We start from the raw sequence: 18400 nt of genomic DNA on the forward strand, positions 1-18400 counted from the left end.
GAATGTGTCTTTGCAAAGTTAAACTAAATGAAATCCTTTTTTATTTTTGCTTGAGTGCAGAGGGATTAGAAGTCTTGTCAGTTTTTGGGGTAGGGTAAAGACACCTCCCAAATGTTGCCACTTTCTTCTTCAAATTTATTCACTTCCTGTCACATAGCCGAACAGGAAGTGAGGGTAAAACCCTATCAATGTCTTTCCTTGGGGACACACAGGTCAATCTAAATAGTTTCCCAAATAGGTAAATTGCACTCTAGCATTTTGCTGTGTACACCGCACGCGCACACACACACTGTTCAAAATCAAAGTCCCTGAGCACGCCCAGACCAACCCAAATGCAGCTAGTACAAAATAAGCCACCCCCTGAACAAAATTAAGCACATCATCCAACATGCTACAAAATTACAGATGGGACAAACATCCCCGGTCCAGGGGGGTAAACAAAGAGCCTAACATGGGCAAAAGTTATACAACAAATATCATTGCAGTCTATGGGAACTGGCTTGTTAATTTTGCTAGTCCCCCCTTGGCTGGCATATATTCTACTTATTGGCCTTAAAATGGCTATGGGGGCCCAGGTCCCACCCTGAGGGACATATATCAATGTCACTAATTTGGACAACCCCAAAAACAAAACAAGGAGAAGTGCCTTTAAAAATTCAAAATTGCTTAAAAGCTAGTAACTTGAGGGGGTGGGAGGGATGCAATTGCGTCAACCCACGCAATTGCATGTACATTGCTTAACATTTACTAAGATTTTGGCCGTGCAGTGAACAAATGCATTTGAACGAGCGCAAAAGCTGCATTTGCATATGCACTGCTTACATTGATCTCACTCAGTTCTAAACATATTTGCAGACACCAGGCTTTCTCTGAAAAAGTTACTTTCTCATTTTATTTTGACAATATTTGTTACTAAACTTCCTCACATCATCCCATAATATTGGCACCTCCATCTTCTGTCAATATTGAATTAGAGATGCCGTGCACCATGTCCATAGTGGTGCACAGATTGCATTCTCCCGTGCACAGAGATCGCTATAGTAAATGGGGAATTTGAGCTCTGTTCCCGGTGCACCGTTTTGTAAATATGAAAATACTGCTGGCGCACGGCTTTCATTAATCAGCCCCACTGTGTACCAGTTATTTGCATTGTACCTCTTATAGTAACTTTGAGAGAAAAGAACTCCCCTAACATTTAGGACTTTTAGTGCTCTGTGGAATGTACAAACAATGAAATGTAAACAAGGAGTATTTATTGGTATCAAAAGTTGCTAAAAATTATTAAAAAGGTTATATAAATAAATCACATAGAAAAAATTAATGGCCGGAAGCCACAGGCAAAAAGTAAATCCAATGAGTGGTGGTACCAGAAACTGATAGAGAAAAACATACACCAACATGTTTCGGAGTCCTTAGAGCTCCTTCTTCAGGGAGCTCTAAGGACTTATCTTGACAAATATAATCTATAAAACAGAACACATATTAAAGCATTCATTGCTAATCATTGGCGACATGATACAAACAGAAAGGGAAGGATTGGGAGGGAAAAAAGCAGGGCAGCAACTACTCACAATGCCTGAGCAGAAATGAAAAGCCCATGGCCAACCAGTGGTAAAAACATTATTTGTAATAAATCCAACCAAGGTAAAACAGGTATGCAGAAAAGTAAAAGGTCCTTTTGGCTAACGGATGCACCACGTGGGGTGCACAGGGATAACCTGGTATAGATAGGAGAGGAAGGGGAAGGTATGTATATATGTATATAGTTATATGTATTTAAGTAGGATGACATTTTTATGATTTGGGATGGTCCTATTAAAATACTTTTTTAGGGAATTTAAAAAATGAATTTAATATCATGTTTACCATGGTACTTCACCCCCATGAGGTTACATTCCTTGATGTCATGGTAACACATCACGCTGATATACTGCAAAGCCACCTGTATCGTAAACCCACGGCAGGCAATTCTCTTTTGCACGCTTCCAGCTTTCACCCTAGCCCATTACTGAGATCCATTCCTTACAGCAAATACCTCAGAACTAGAAGAAATTGCTCTGATGAAATATCCTTTCAGCAGGAGGCACAAAAACGAAGAGACCGTTTGCTCGAAAGAGGCTACATTCAAACATGTTTAAAAAAAGCCTATAAAAAGGTAATAGGCTTCACTAGGAGTGAACTACTTTATGGCACCCAAGAAGCAGGATCATTCCCCTAGCATCATAATGAAATTCTCTAACCAACACTCCAGAATCAAACACATTATACAAAAACATTGGCACCTTCTGTCCCTGTACTTCAAAATAGGGAGATTTGTATCGCAGGTCCCCCAGATCACATATAGACACTCTATGTCATTGTGGGACTCTATCACTCAGAGTGAATAGAAAAGAAAAGACCCATGCAAGTATAAGGGCACTTATACCTGCGGAGGATGTAACCAATGTAGATACATATACACTAGTTCATCCATCATATTACTCAATGGATGGATGTCTAAGGAAAAACATTTTGTAAACTGTAAAACCTGCAGTGTAGTATATCTTCTACTCTGCAGATGTAGTTCATTCTATGTTGATAAAACCCAAAATGAATTGTGTAAGAGAATCTATAGGCATATACTTAGTATGCAAACCCCCAACCCTGAATTTCCCCTTGGCAGACATGCCCTAGTCATGCATGCGGGGATCTTCCCCAGAGTAAAATTTTGGGCTTTGGAGCGGATCCACCCCAGTACCCGGGGAGGGGATTGGAACAAACTTCTCCAGAGGGAGCTGAGGTGAATTCATCTGCTAAAGGCCACCACACACCGAGGCCTCAACGAGGCTGTCAACTGCAATCCCTTTTTGGAAGGTTTTGTTTCTGAGGGTATGGAGTATTAATTCATCTCACTGCCCCCTATTTCTTCTTTTTCAATGCCATATCCCCCCTGCAGCCACTCTCTCATATATGCCTGTGATTCTTTGATGGCGCACATACCAACCTATGGCGAAGCTCTATTATTATTATTATTACTATTATTATTTTCTAATATATACACACCACCTCATATCTCCCAGGTACTAATTTAATTGACAATATATTGTTTTCAATTACCCACTTTTTTTCCCCACTATTTACTATGCATTATTATTCATTTTTATCTATATTTACTTTCTGAGGCTTGGGGCTGTGTCCCCCTGTGTCACCCCCCGCCAGCATCACATCGGACTTTCCATGCCACCCACTTCTGGGTCAAGCTCTGCTATGTACCCGTGACCATTGGACGTCATTTCCCTCAGGATCCCTGCCGCCCATACGGCTTTGGTGGCCACGCCCATGGGCTGGGACGGCCATCATTTCAGTGGGTTCTGAGGGCATGACTTCACTCAGCACACCACTCCCCTTGTCTTGGGGGTGGTGGGGGGTGATGCTGAGCGCTCCGTTCCTGTGGGTTCAATCACTATGGTGCCTTCGCTCTAATAGATGGCGGGTCACTGTTCTGGGTGAAGCCACTCCCTTCCCTCTCATTACCAGCGGCTCCAATTAACTTGTAGGTGTCCCTATATATAGGCAGTCACTTCCTGGCAGTATGTGATCTGGCCTTGGATGTGCAGGTTGCATTACACAGTGAGGATTTGTTTAAGCAGGTATGTACCTTCCCCTCTTTGCAACTGCTGCAACTAGTGCTTGCGGCAGTGAGATTTAGGAGGGCGGATTTGTATCCTCCTCTTTCCCCACCAATGCACTATGACTACACCTTACTTATATTATTGTATATACACACATATGTACAATACATACTCTTTAATCACTGCTTGTTAGTAAACCATCAGTGTTTTGACACTTCCTCTCTGGATGCTTTTTTTAACACATCTCCATCCTACTTAAATATATATAACTATATACATACAGTGGTGTGAAAAAGTGTTTGGCCCCTTCCTCATTTCCTGTTCCTTTGCATGTTTGTCACACTTAAGTGTTTCGGAACATCAAACCAATTTAAACAATAGTCAAGGACAACACAAGTAAACACAAAATGCAATTTGTAAATGAAGGTGTTTATTATTAAAGGTGAAAAAAAATCCAAACCATCATGGCCCTGTGTGAAAAAGTGATTGCCCCCTAAACCTAATAACTGGTTGGGCCACCCTTAGCAGCAACAACTGCAACCAAGCGTTTGCGATAACGTGCAATGAGGCTTTTACAGCGTCCTGGAGGAATTTTGGCCCACTCATCTTTGCAGAATTGTCCTAATTCAGTTACATTAGAGGGTTTTCGAGCATGAACGGCCTTTTTAAGGTCATACCACAACATCTCAATAGGATTCAGGTCAGGAATTTGGCTAGGCCACTCCAAAGTCTTCATTTTGTTTTTCTTCAGCCATTCGGTGGTGGACTTGCTGGTGTGTTTAGGATCATTGTCCTGTTGCAGAACCCAAGTTCGTTTCAGCTTGAGTACACGAACAGATGGTCGGACATTCTCCTTCAGGATCTCTTGGTAGACAGCAGAATTCATAGTTCCTTTTATCACGGCAAGTCTTCCAGGTCCTGAAGCAGCAAAACAGCCCCAGACCATCACACTACCACCACCATATTTTACTGTTGGTATAATATTCTTTTTATGAAATGCAGTGTTTCTTCTACGCCAGATATACTTGGACACACACCTTCCAAAGAGTTCCACTTTTGTCTCATCGGTCCACAGAATGTTGTCCCAAAAGTCTTGGGGATCATCAAGATGTGTTGTGGAGAAATTGAGACGAGCTTTGATGTTCTTTTTGCTCAGCAGTGGTTTTCTCCTTGGAACTCTGCCATGCAGGCCATTTTTGCCCAGTCTTTTCCTGATGGTGGAGGCATGAACGCTGACCTTAACTGAGGCAAGTGAGGCCTGCAGTTCCTTGGACGTTGTTGTGGGGTCTTTTGTGACCTCTTGGATGAGTCGTCGCTGCGCTCTTGGGGTAATTTTGGGCGGCAGGCCACTCCTGGGAAGGTTCACCACTGTTCCATGTCTTCGCCATTTGTGGATAATGGCTCTCACTGTGGTTCGCTGGATTCCCAAAGCTTTGGAAATGGCTTTATAACCCTTTCCAGACTGATAGATCTCAATTACTTTCTTTCTCAATTGTTCCTGAATTTCTTTGGGTCTCGGCATGATGTGTAGCTTTTAAGGATCTTCTGGTGGACCTTACTGTGTCAAGCAGCTCCTATTTAAGTGATGCCTTGATTGTGAACAGGTGTGGCAATAATCAGGCCTGGGTGTGGCTAGAGAAATTGAACTCAGGTGTGGACAACCACAGTTATAGTATGTTTTAACAAGGGGGGCAATCACTTTTTCACACAGGGCCATGATGGTTTGGATTTTTTTTCACCTTTAATAATAAACACCTTCATTTACAAATTGCATTTTGTGTTTACTTGTGTTGTCCTTGACTATTGTTTAAATTGGTTTGATGTTCCGAAACACTTAAGTGTGACAAACATGCAAAGGAACAGGAAATGAGGAAGGGGGCAAACACTTTTTCACACCACTGTATATACACACCCTCCCCTCCCTCTCCTTCTATCTATACAAGGTGATCCCTGTGTACCCCACGTGGTGCGTCCATTAGCCAAGATGATTTTTTACTTTTCTGCATACCTGTTTTATCTTGGTTGGATTTATTACAAATATTGTTTTTACCATCTATTGGCCATGTGCTTTGCATTTCTGCTCAGGCACTGTGAGTAGTTGCTGTCTTGCCCTTTTTCCCTCCCACCCCTTCCCTTTTTGTTCGTATTGTGCTATGTCACCAATGATTAGCAATGAATGCTCTAATATGTGTTCTGTTTTATAGATTATATTTGTCAAGATTTTTAAAACCTTCCCTGAAATAGTTTCTCTAAGGACTCCGAAACGTGGTGGTGTATGGTTTTCTGTATCAATCTCCAGTACCACCACTGAGTGGATTTACTTTTTGCCTGTGGCTTCCGACCATAAATTTTTTTTCTATGTATTGTATTTATGTAACCTTTTAATCATTTTTAACACATTTTGATACTAATAAATACTCATTGTTTACATTTCGTTCTTAGACCATTCCTCAGGGCCCTAAAAGTTCCAAATGTTGGGGGAGTTCTTTTCCCTAAATCTACCAGGGATTTGGCCAAATTTCTAGCAGAATTTGAACCTCCTTTTTTTCAAATTCTTTAGTAACTTCAAACCAGGCAAAGGTAACATTTCAACACAGCTTTACTCAAATAAATTAGGCATGACAGTAAAACAAAAGTAACAGTTTTCCCCTAAACGAATCCCTAACTCAGGCTTGTGGCTACCCCTACATCTGTCAATTTTTGGCAAAGTCCAGGGCTGGTATCTTCAGGGTGGACTGCAAATCCCAGCAATCCCCCTATGCTGTGGAAGGCTCCTTTCTTCAGCAGGAACTCCAGACTCAACATGGCAGACTGGTAGATTAGACTCTGGCAATGGCTTCAGCAGTGAAGACAACAACAGAAACGAGCAGCACTGGAATCCGGGCCCCTGTTTCTTAAATAACTCTAACCTTCCTGGCTGAGGTAGCAATAAACTAAACTGCAATAGGGAACCTGCCTACATACCACAACACACAGAAAAACTGGTTGTGGCCGATGTCCATAGGAGAACCGAGAGAGAGAGCTTGCTAGTGCCCCTGAGGTGGGCTGAGGCAAACAGCTTTTAAGGCAGCACTCTATCTTAAAAGTGGCATTTCTCCACACAGATATAATTAACTGCTGTAATCCATGGACCAACTGCTGTAATCCTTTACATTGTACACTACAGACAACAGTTTCTCATGATACTTTACAACACTTCTCTCTTCTGTTGTACAGTGTTTCTGAGCCACTACCACTGAGCTTGCACTGGACTCCACCTTCCCAATAACCAGTCACCTCATCCCAGTGGAAGCTCACTTTGTACATAACTTGTGCATATTCTTTCCTGAGAACTCATTCATCTTCCATGACTTCCAGGATGGGTCCTTAGAAGGCCCCGTGAACCCTGTTCTGAGATTCGCCATGCACACACCCTTTAAAATTATCCTGAAGTGACTTCAGGCCAGGCCAAGGTATACATAAACAGAATTCTTTACTGAAGTTATTTAAAGTGGATGTAAACCTTCACATATACCCAGTGAAGTGAACAGCCTCAGATGATACACCGGGATGAAACAAATCTCCCTATATAAATTTTACATGTATATCTGCTGTCTTCATCTGTATATATCCTTTAGAAAGTGCACATCTTGTTAAAGTTTTTCTCTTTCTGGTTAGCACTGTGGATTACTGGCTTACAGCCAGCAAAGCTGACTGGAGGAAAGGCACACACCCTCACTCCTCATAGGCAAAGGAAGAAAGCAATGTGCACAGCTCTGCTCTTAGACAGCAAACTGACTGCTATTCTATTTAAAGCAACCTCCCCCAGCACACACTTCTATCTCCATCTTGGAGAACGTTTGGGATGTTATCAGGCTGATAACAGAGCTACTGAGCAAGAGATAGTTACGAGACATAGTGTTTTGGAGAGAGATAAGAAAGCACTGCAGATGTATGTGTCCAGCTCAAATTTCATGAATCGGGTTTACATCCACTTTAAGTACACTAAATGAACAGTTCAACGTATATATTTCTAAACCATATTCCTGTACAAGATCTTTAAAGTGCCCATTAGGTATTTTCCTGGTGCCACTGCCCCACGAGGTAGTTATACTTTGAATAGCTGTGTCCTTTTTAGTCCATTAGTTCATTAAGCTGTGGCATAAGTCCACACAACTCTTACTATTGTTTTTGTCCTCATGACAGCAGTCCCCAGGACAAAATAAATGGAAATGAGATGACAAATCCTGAAGACCTCTCTTGAAGACATCAGGATTGATGAAACACAAGTCAGGAGGGCTTTGCACTGTGACATTGTTACGTCTGAAGGAGCTACCACAGGCATGGTGGTTGCTGATGTGGCACCTCTTCCATGATTGAGTGATTGATTCCTCAGTGCTGGGAACACGCTTTTATTTTGACCAACTATCATTTTGCTTATGTCTTTCTAAATTAATAGTTCTACACTATCTTGGTTTCCATTTATCTGGGTTTTCCTCCCCTTCTTGGGACAAGCTTTTGGGCAGCAAGGATTCGAGTTCTATTTTTTTCCCTTTCAGTGTGAAAAAACAAATATTTTAAATACAAGTTACATGTCTTATAAGTAAATGCAGTTTACCCCTTTTTAATAAAAAATAAATCACATGAGAAGCAGGATTTCTTCTCTGCACTGATAGAGGAGGGGAGAGGACTAGGTGGGGTTTTTACATTATTTCCCTGAGCTCTTTCAGATAGAACAATGTGCTTGTCAAACCAAAGGCTATTCACTGAAGAGACTATCAACGGTGGCAGCATTTAAGCAGCTACAGCAGCAGCAGCAAGGGTGACAATGCTGAAAAAAATTCATTGTAGAAGGAAGAACTTGTCACCCTATTAAAGGAAGTGTCTATCTAATAGATTTATTAGAAGCAGGGGCGTAACTATAGGGGGTGCAGCAGTCGCGACCGCAACTGGGCCCTGTGATGCAGGGGGCCCATGCAGCCCCTCTCTACATATGGCTGGCAGCAGCATAGGCAGCTAGGAGTACCAGTGCATCATGCACACGGGTGGCTGGAGGTGTAGGGTGACTAGCAGAGCTCCATGCTCGACTATCGCACTGGCTGCTCTTTAGTTGTGCATTCCCCCCATGACCTGTGTCCTCAGCCGGCTCCTCAGAGTACCCCTCTCCTGCTCCATGCATTGCCGTTCAGTCTGATGTCTGTTCTCCCCAGCCAGAGTCCCGCCCCCCCCCCCGAGTCCAGCCCACACTGCACTGCATACTTCTCCCGGGTAAACAAACTTTAAGCACACAGATGCAGTGCAGCCCTATGAGAGCCGGCTCCCCGGAGGACACTGCAGGCTTGTCTGCCAGCCCCCCTCCTCCCCCGTCATACACAGATGATGAAAGGTCTTTCTGGGAGATATGCTGATCGCCCTTCCAGCACACTGGATGGAGCCCAGGCCAACATGGATGAGTGCACCGCCTACAGCTTGTCATGGTGAGTGAGAGGACCCCATCCCCCACACACCATTACATACCCCCTCCATCTCCCCCTGGGGACAGGGACCCCTTCTCACATGGGGACAGGGACCCCCACCTCCCCTGGGGACAGGGACCCCTTCCCACCTGGGGGCAGTAACTTAATCTGCCCTGGAGAAAAGGACCTCATCTCTTCTGGGGACGAGGACCCCATCCTGCCTAGGGACAGTCCCCCAATGGGGCACCTAAAAATAAAAAATAATTAAAAAAAACTACTGATACCAGTGGTGGAACTACAGGGCTCACAAAGGTCATACCTGTGACCACGCCCTGGAGTTCCACTGCCGGACTCGGAGGGAAGGGCCCTGGCTGGGGTTCAGGGGGGCCCTTCATGGTTTCTTGCATCGGGGCCCTGAAGGTTCTAGTTACGCCACTGATTGGAAGGATTAGCAAATGTTTACAAAATGTACTTAGAAAAAAGGAAACCCAGTCTTAGTGATGTGGGCAGCCTACATCATATAGTTGATTATACAGTTTAACCATAGTTCTACTTTGAGTGCCAACTATTACAGTATTTTTTTGTCTAACGTACATCTATATAATGCTTAAGGCAACGTTTTACAGAATGTGACATGCACCACTGGTGGTACTGGTATTGGGAATAAAGATTTGCTGGTGATTAAGGAAGCCTTTTCTGCATGGAAGCATCTGCTGGAAGGGGCTAATCAACCAGTAACTATTCTAATTAAAAATTTGAAATTAATTTTTTTCTGCTAAGAGATTGTCTTCTAGACAAGCACATTGATCTCTATTGTTTTCCAGGTTCAATTTTATTATACCGTATTGACCTGGCTCAAGGAATGGTAAGGCCAATATGCCTTATCAATGATGTTGTCTGAGGAAGGCAATTCTGAATGTACAATTAAACAAAATCCCATGGTGGTGAACTTTTAAGGCACAGACATTGTAAATTAATGAATTTAAGTTAAAATGAAATGTCTGCGCTAAAACAGTTATCTGATAATAACTCAATCACTATTAAAGCCTCTGATAAGGGCAGGAACGTCGTTATATTGGACAATAAACAATACATAGATATGTGTAATTAAATATTGAGAAATCCAAATTGGTACCGTCGAATACCGAGCAGCGTTGTTGAGACATTTAATAAGGATTTTTATACTCTGTTTGATACTGCTTTTTCCAACAACACAATAACTAAACAACTTTGGAACTTCATCAGAAATGACTTCCCTCGAGTGCCCACATTTTATGCACTGCCAAAAGTCCATAAGAACGAAAGAAATCCTCCAGGTAGACCCATTATTTCTGGGGTAGGGTCAATAAGTGAGAATGCCAGTAGGCTGATTGACAGCTGTTTAAACCATTTGTGACAGTGTTACCTTCTTTTGTGAAGGATACCTCAGATTTTTTACAGATCCCAGATAACCTAACTGTCCCCGATGAGATCACTTTGGTTACAGTGGACTTCGAAGCGCTTTATAGCTCTATTCCACATAGCAAAGGTGTAGCAGCTGTCAGGCCCGTATTGCAAAAAGATAGAGATGCAGATCCAGTGTACAGTGAATTCATCATTTCATTATTGAATTCATTCTTGAACACAACATGTTCATGTTTAATGGCTCCTACTGCCTCCATATTGCTCCTCCAGCAGACATGCTCAGTCTGTTGTTGAAGCCTTGCGTGTCGGTGGGCGGTGTGGGCGTGGCCTCGTTCTGGTGCACAACGTCACTGAGTGCACGCTGTGGAAGAGGCTGCATGGCTCAGGGGGCCGCCGTTGGAACAGACCCTGTTCTCCCTTCCTGCCTCCTCTTTGGCCGGATCAGCTGTTGCTGATTGAGGCTGATTGGAAGGAGGGGGGGAGTTTTTGCATTTTATGGCCACTCTCTCTGGCATCCAGGTCAGTCTTGGGCTGGATGCTGGCGCGAGCGGTCACAAGTTTCATCAGGTACATTTTTGGTGCTGTTTACTTGGTTTTGCATTTACCTGCACTGTGCTTGGCAGGCTATGGGCTCTTTGTTTTTTGTTTTATATGGACCTTTACCATCTTCTCTTCTTCCTTTTTTTAAATTGGCTGTTTAACACTTGGTCATTTAGGAATCATCTTGTTAACTCAATTTAAATTAAATTTTAAAGAAACCAAAAGATTTAAAGAAATATTTTTATTTATTTATTAAATTTTTTTTAATTCTTATTTTTATACATATTTTTTATTTTTTTTTTGTCGTGGTGACTGTGGTCTCTCTTTATAATATAAAATATCTCCCCTGTGTAGTCAAGCATTTCTCATGCACCACTTGCAGGTATCTTTCTGGCATAAAATTTTTTTAAAATTTAGATTTTTTTTCAACATTTCCCTATAAATTGAAAATTATACCTTATGCTGCATTTACCTATGAAGGTTTTTTACTTTCTTAGGAAAAAATTGAGTATTAATTAAAACTATGCATTTATCGACTTATTTCATGCTTCCAGGGTACTTCTTTTTTTGGCCGCGTTGGGTCTTCTGGCTTTTCCCCCTCGTGATGGTGCTGTGTGTGTGGGGGAGCTGGATCAGCATTTTTGGGCCAGGCACCTCCCTGTTTTTTGAGTCAATCCTTTTGTGTTGAATTCTCTGTCTCAAGCAACTTGGAAGAAACTTTCTGTGCACTCTTATGTTTTTAATCTGCAACAACTGTCATCCCATCATATGTAAGTCTTTTTCCTTCATTCTTCCACTAATTCATGTCTGTTATCTCGGTATCCGTATGTACAGTGTTACATTGTTATTTATTTGTATACTTATGTAATTTTTTCAATCCTATTATAGAATACTAAATGTTCTTGCTCAAACCAAACCCCTGAAGAAGGAGAACTACATTTTCACCCCAAAACGCGTTGGGTGCAAGAACTATTAGCTCATTATTTGTATCATGTTTTTGATGACAACACTGTAACATTCGTTCTAACATACTGGTATGTGCTTTTTATACATGTTTTGTATTTTTCATACCAAATAAATATTTTTTCATATTAAATAATTCCTTCTTTACAACGTCTGTGAATTAAAAGTCCACCACCAGGGGATTTTGTTTCATTTTCTGTAACATTGCATGTGGCACAACTATATGCTCGCTAACAACCAACTTATCTTTGTAACTGCCTCAAAAGAAATTCCTGGGGACTACAAGTTCCAAGACATTCTGGATTCTCCTCAAAGAGAGGTATGAGAATGACTCACTTCCCAATCATCCTCCTAAGGACATTAATCTCGAGTACAAGAACCGCTTTTGGACTCATTGTCTCTGTGTACCTGAATCAGTTTGGATAGAAGCCCCTAGCTTGGTACATGACTCTAAACTTGCGGGGCATTTATGGGTTTCTAAGAAGCAAGAACTATTATCACAATACTTTTGGTGGCCTGGTTAAAAGAAAAATGTCAAGAACTATGTGACCTTGTCCCTGACGTGTTGTTAAGACATCCCTATATTCTCCTTTAGGGTTACTTTAACCACTCCCTGTTCCATCATGACCACGGGGGGTCAATTTGTATGGCCTTTTTTGTCGATCTTCCTCCCTCAAAACAGATAACCACTATATTGTTAGTAATTGACTGTCTCACCAAGATTGCTCAGTTTATACTTGTTAAAGGGGTACCCTCTGCTAAACAAATTGTGGAGTCGATGGTTCAAGAAATCTTTAAACTACATGGAATTCCTGATTATGTTTTGTCCGTTTTATCCTGTATGCATAGACCCTCCCCTCCTGCACTGTCTATCTGGGGAAAGCCAGCTAACACAGGCAGAGTAGCTGACCTGCACATGCTCAGTTGTGTCTTTTATGCTGGAGAGCACATTTGATTTGTTGATCAGAGCTAGCCAGGTCATGATAATGGGTGTGTATGCAGGCTGCAATGAACAACTCCTTCCTGAACTCTCAGCAATGGAGAATCTGTGCCGTTTATCATCTAACCATGGTATACAGATCACCCAAAAAGGTATATAGTGGCAGTATTTTAATGTAAAAAGGAGATTTATAAGCTGTGGGCACTGTGGGGGTGGATGAACTATTTTCATATTACTGGGTTTAGTAACACATTAAGAAACATACACCACAAAGTCGATGGGATGACAATTGTATAACATACAGTATGTATACATGTACATGGGCATGGAAAACCTAACAATGACATGGATTTGTACAAAAAATAAAATAAGTAAATCAGGACTTCACAACATCATAATGAGCAAAGGTACACTCCATCTGAATGGACTGATGATTTTAAGTTTAGTTGAAATATCAAGCCAAAGAAATTGCAAATCCACAATGAGAACGTTGAAAAAAATAGGCAAAGACCTGTAAGTGCAATTATGTCATGACCAGGTCACAATCTAAAAGCCTGATAGACTAAGCCCCATACAGACTATTCGATTTTCTGCAGATTTTTTTCCTTCAGATTTACCAAAACCATGTAGTGTAAGGGCCTGCCCGATTGCATACAAATTGAAACTCCTAAGGTTTGACCTCACATTATATGGTTTTGGTAAATCTGAAGGAAAACATCAGCAGAAAATCTGATAGTGTGTAGGGGGCTTTACACGCAAATTAAAGAAATACAGAGTTAAAGAAAGAGAGAAGCTGGTGAGCCAGAAACAAGAGGAAGATTCCAGGAAGGGTAGAGAAAGAGAAGAAAAAAGAGACAAAGATAAAGCGGTCTCATTGAACTGTGGGTTAAAGTCCTCAGATTGGCATACGGAGGTTATCAAAATGAGATGGCTGAACATGGGATATCCAGGGCTGCCAGACTGAGAGGAATTTCTAATGGGTGTCAAGTAAAATGGCCATCAATATTTCATTGACCATAATGTCGGTCATATGGCACTTGACTGCTTCAAAACTGAGAATTGGTGTTTTCCAGGCTCTCCCTATGGTAAGTTTGGTTGCTGCAAAAAGATGCAATGCTAATTACCTTTCCGGTCAGAGTAGCTTCTCAATAGGCTTACAAAGTAGAGCTTCATACAGATTCCTGTTTGATGTTTGAATGGAAGAGTGTGCGTACAGGCGCATAAACCTAAACCCATAGTATGCACATTTTTGGACACGACCATCATATGTGAGCAATTGTCCCCAGTTGGGAACAACCATGGAAGCGGGTCAATGGATAAGGAATAAAACGAGCCAAATGAGAGTTTATTTTCACTTTAAGAACATAATAAAAGCATTAAATCCTCAATTCATTATCACTAACCCCTACTTACAAATATATTTATTATTCCTAATACATCAGTCTAATTCCGTTGTAAAAGGGAACTGACAAAAAGTTGGAGAGGTATCCTCTCTGTTGCTTTAGTGCAAAAAATATGACATATATGCCTTTTTAAAAATCTCTATGTTATACAGGCAGCAACTATCTACAATAATGAAAACCAGTGTTAGAACAGTTTTTTCATGATGGGTCGTTGACACCTTATTTATACTGTAGCAAACATTGGTCTTTGGATGCCGTTGTAAAGCACCTGAATTTAGCCGTAGTAGACCATCTACTTTTTAAAGCAGTGACATCTGCTGGTTGAAGGAAGGCTTAACTGGAGCAAGAGAAAATAATACCCTTTTCTGCTGGATAGGGATTTAAAATGACAAGGGGCCCATAATGGTGGTTAAGAGGAAGCCATACAGGGGACTTGGGTGTCATGGAAAATGATTATCCTCTCTTAAAGCATAAACCTATAAAAAAAATAAAAGCTCAATGAAATATATTGCAGCTTGCCAGTCCTTAGATTTGATGTCTGCCATAGATTTCTTTTTTTGGGCTAAAAACATTTTCAGCAAGTGCAGAAAATACCTGTTGATCTTGACAGAAATCCATTGCCTTGGTCACTTCCTATTTACTGAACCGAAGGAAGAAAATTTTGTTTTTCTAATGTAAACTACTGACTTATCAGCCGCCATGAAATGGAGATGAACAAAAGCAGACATATTAGGTGTCTAATCGTGGTGACAGCCATGAATCTCTCAATACTTACAGTGGAGCAATAGATGTAGCCAAAGATTGGAAGCGTATTGTATTGCATTGAATTATATTGCATTTTTACTGTCTGCCTTTATTTTGTAAAGTGCTGTGCAAACTATATACTATGTAAAGGCTATATAATAATATTAATAATACAAGCAATAATAATATTCACAGGTAAATACAAGAAAACACATGAAAATAAACGAAAAAAAAGCTTGACGTTTGTGTGATGGCAAGTTAGTAAGCCATTGCCATTTTCTAGACATTTCCAGTTTCCATCCTTTGTCAAAATTAAGAAATAAAGATACATGTCTCTCAGGTAGCCTGGATGTTTTTTTTGTTTGTTTAATCAGATTTTATAAAAAAAAAAATAAAAAATGTAATCAGATTTTATTTAAAAAAACAAAGAACCACCAAAAAACACATGGAAAAAAAACACAACCCATACCAGTGCAGTGCATCCATAGCATTACCGTGAAAACATTCATATTGTAGTACTTACTGTAAAATACATACAGCAATAAACATTATTGTGTCTTTCAACATGAAATAAACGCTAGCAACTCTTTTCTCAAGAAATAACTGAAAGCATACAATACATTCAGTGAGACCAAAGAGCTTTTCATTTAGACATTTGAACGTTGTGCATGTAGTATGCTTTTCAAAAATGTATTTCAATAATCCATTCTTAGAGAGAAGGTGGGCAGGGTGAGGTCCACTTCAAAGTGATCATTCTACGGGCAAAAAAACAAATCTAAAAAAGTAACAATTAAATGCATGTCCATAAACAACACATCAAAATGGCCTAAAACTCACGTAAGGGTTTTACCGGCAGATTGGTAGCAAAGAGACTGATTAAAGTGCCCACTGCCTCAGCCCAGATTCTCTTAAGTTTAGGGCAGCGCCATAAAGATATATAAAAGATACATGGGGATGCTCACATCTGTTACAGCAAGAATCAGCTCTAGCTCTGATCTTATGTAAGAATAAGGGGGTACGATAGACTTTATGGAGAATAAATATTTGAGTAAATGTATGCAAGCAGGACAAAAAAACAAAACAAAACATTTGCACAGATTGAAAAATATCTTCCAAGACTTTGCAATAGGTCCAACATGAACCTCCAACTTTGACCTACACTTCAAAGGAAACTTCAATAGAAATCTGTCTTAGGCCGCGTACACACGCGCGGACTGTTCGCCCAACTTTGTCCGTCAAACAGTTTCGGCAAACAGTCCGCTCAAAATTAGCATGGACGGACATGCCCACACACGACGAACGAACAGTTTGCTGAAACCGTGCGCGATGACGTGAACGGCACGTACGACGGGACGAAAAATACGACGTCCTATACACTGCATTATAGCTTTCGGCGTGAAAATCCTTTCTGAGCATGCGCGCAACTTTGTTTGACGAACAAGCCTACACACGGGCGGACTGTTCGCTCAAACAAGGTTTCAGCGGACAGTTTTTCGGAATTTCCGAAAAACCTTGTCCGTCCAACTGTCCGCTGAAACTGTCCGCTGAAAGACCACACACGAGCGGACTGTCCGCCCAAACACTGTTCAGCGGACAAAGTTGGGCGAACAGTCCGCGCGTGTGTACGCGGCCTAAAAGAGTCAAATAATACCTTTAGCTTGCACCAAACTGTCAATAAACAGAGTGGATGAGAAAGAGATGGATGTTAGACCCACCTGTGAGGCAGTAGACTAGTAAATACATGTACAATAATTGTACTTTAATAGTGCATATTAAAGTACAACTATTTTTTTAACAGAATAAACTTTTATTAAGGGTATTTTAAAGTGCAAAGTATCATAAAATATTAAAAGTAGTGCCACAGTTCAAGTATCATAAATAATACGTGTAGGTGGTGTACAGCGTGGTGCAGTGGCAATAATTCATACAGGGGGTGCAATAAAGAACTTGTATGGAAGTATGCAGAAACAGTTCACAAAAGAACCCGGGGGGGGGGGGGGGGGGGAACCACCCAATCGGGAGCACTCACGGTTTTCAGCAAAGTGAATGGAGTGATGCTCAGCCAGACTGCCAGCGCCTGTAAAGAGGGCAGAATGTGGTACAGCCATCTCATTCCCAATTGGGAAGATGTCCAGAGGAGTTGCAGACCCTATGCTTTCCCTCCTCATCAGGAACATTTCCCTACCGCTAACACTGTCCCTAACAGGCAGGGTACTTTTCCCTACACTGCCCCCATTGAAAATGGGCCTTAAATTGGCTCTGCCTGACCCAAGATGGCTGCCAGAGTCACATTCAATATCACATCCAGAGACACATCCAATGGGATAGCTTCCACAGTGCCCCAGGAAACCATAGATGAACCCTGTTCCTTTTGAGTTCCTCTCCAACAACAGTGCCAACTGCAGTGGAGAAAGTAGACTGCACCTGCCTACGAGCACAATATAGATATAGAAGTACAAAAAGTATGACTATTACATGCAAACTTATGTCATTCAAGGACTCCAGAGGAAGTATATCCCTCCCATAATTTAGACTTTTAGCTGTCATATAAGACCAGAAATGACTCTTTCCCCAATAATTTCCCACAAGGTAGAATAAACATGTACTTGGGGCATCCAGCTACAAGATTGCAACACTTTTCTTTATGGCCTTGTGTGAGGGGAGGTGACACTATCTATTGCAAAAGAAAACTTGCCAAACAATTATCTCAGGTATATGAAAATGCAACAGTGTTTTTATAAACTGATACCCCCCAAAACATAAATATTGCCCTTGTCCACACCTACTGTAGCCTTATGCCGTGTATACACGGCTGGACTTTTCGACAGCAAAGGTCCGACGGAACAAACCCGTCTGACAATTCGACCATGTGTGGGCTTTGAAAAATCAGATGGACTTTAGATTTAGAACTTGTTTCAAATTTTTCCGATGGACTCAAGTCCGGTCGAAAAATCCGTTCGTCTGTATGCTAGTACAACGGATGAAAAGAGACGCTAGGGCAGCTATTGGCTACTGGCTATGAACTTCCTTATTCTAGTAGGGTTGTACGTCATCACGGTCGAATCCGTCAGACTTTGGTGTGATTCTGTGTAGACAGGTCCGATTTGACGGAAGTCTGTCGAAAGTCTGTTCGAAAGTCCGTCGAAAATTTAGACGGAATTCAGTCCGTCAAAGTCCAGTCGTGTGTACACGGCATTAAAGGCAATGTCCACTTTTAAGAATTAGCCACCCCCTGTTATCTCTGCCCTGCTCACAGCACCCCTAACACAGATTAAAAATATATATCCTAAATCCAGCCTTACTCTGGTCAGTCCCATGTCATCATCGGTCTTCTTCTTGTTGAGTGGCTGTGGACATACT

Source organism: Lithobates pipiens, unplaced genomic scaffold (assembly GCF_037356315.1).
Source record: "Lithobates pipiens isolate NorthernLeopardFrog02 unplaced genomic scaffold, aLitPip1_a1.2 Scaffold_19, whole genome shotgun sequence".
Lineage (NCBI taxonomy): Eukaryota > Metazoa > Chordata > Amphibia > Anura > Ranidae > Lithobates > Lithobates pipiens.